This window comes from Austrofundulus limnaeus, unplaced genomic scaffold (assembly GCF_001266775.1).
Source record: "Austrofundulus limnaeus strain Quisiro unplaced genomic scaffold, Austrofundulus_limnaeus-1.0 Scaffold1015, whole genome shotgun sequence".
Lineage (NCBI taxonomy): Eukaryota > Metazoa > Chordata > Actinopteri > Cyprinodontiformes > Rivulidae > Austrofundulus > Austrofundulus limnaeus.
Genome location: NW_013953417.1, coordinates 50,825 through 52,110, shown reverse-complemented (window position 1 = coordinate 52,110; position 1,286 = coordinate 50,825). Strand labels below are relative to the sequence as shown.

At 34.0% G+C, this 1,286-nt stretch overlaps 1 protein-coding gene across 1 annotated transcript in view; it reads right to left on the bottom strand.

Moving 5' to 3' along the window:
• ptpn9a (protein tyrosine phosphatase non-receptor type 9a) overlaps nt 1-1,286 on the bottom strand; it is a gene marked incomplete at its 3' end in the record, with an annotated part of 45,337 nt that overhangs the window by 8,704 nt on the left and 35,347 nt on the right.

Below are 1,286 nucleotides of genomic sequence, written 5' to 3'. Positions count from 1 at the left end.
ATTTAACTTGCCACCTAACTATTTAACCTAAATATTTAACTTGCTAGCTAAATATTTAAGTTAAATATTTAGGTAGCTAGCTAAATATTTAAGTTAAATATTTAGGTAGCTAGCTAAATATTTAAGTTAAATATTTAGGTGGCTAGGTAAATATTTAAGTTACTAGCTAAATATTTAAGTTAAATATTTAGGTAGCTAGCTAAATATTTAAGTTAAATATTTAGGTAGCTAGCTAAATATTTAAGTTGCAACCTAAGTATTTAGGTAGCTGGGTGATTAATTGTCTCAAAAATTATTGCGATAGGCGATAATATTGTCTGGTGACCATTTTAAATCCAATATAATGATAAAAGCGTAATAATGTAAGTACTGTACATCCTCTCAAAGGTCAATAAACTTTAATTTTTAAAGAATGTTTAACAAAGTGGACTCTCAGTCTCTAACATAAATGCACCTGAATAAAAAAACAAAGAACAACAAAATGTAAATTAAACACCACACATAACTAAGACAGTAAATAAACAATATTAAAGAGCAGCATGTCTTTAGAGATGAAGCAAACTACACAGCCTGGTGAGGACCCACTGTTTCTTATGGGGACATAAGCCCAGTTCACATCCCATGTAAAGTGTAGRYWWGVYTTAGGGTCAAATGGTAATAGAAAATACTGGTAAATGAATGAAAGTCAATGCAAAGTCCCCATGAGGATAGAAGAACAAACGTGTGTGAGGAGGGGACAGTCAGAGCGCTGCGGGGAGGAAATCAGTTCAAAGTTTTCCTCATGAGTTGTTGGGACAGCTACAGGTTTTTTTGGGGTGTTTAGTTAAAACACAGATGGTGTGTTTAAGTTTCCTGTTATTTTTGGGAGCTACAGGTAAAATCTTGACAGATTTGTCGCGGGTCTGTCTGCCTCGTTCATGCCGTATGGACTGTCCATAAATTACACCGATTTCCCCCCTTTCTGCAGACGGATGTAGCAATAAACCTCCCTTTTTTTTACTCAGGCTTCAAATTTATTGTACATGTCAGAACCTTTAGGATGTGAATAAATATCAAATAAATACAAATAAATATCCAGCTCAATCGAATTTTTAAGGATCAAGTTGCACGTAAACGTCTGAAGGGGTTGACGTGTGTACTTTATTTGTTTTTACTGGTTAGCTTGTTAAATACAGCTAGCTCTGCTACTTCCACTAACTACAGTGGTTTGCAAAAGTATTCATACCCCTTGAACTTTTCCATATTTTGTCACATTACAACCACAAACATAAATATATTTCACTGGA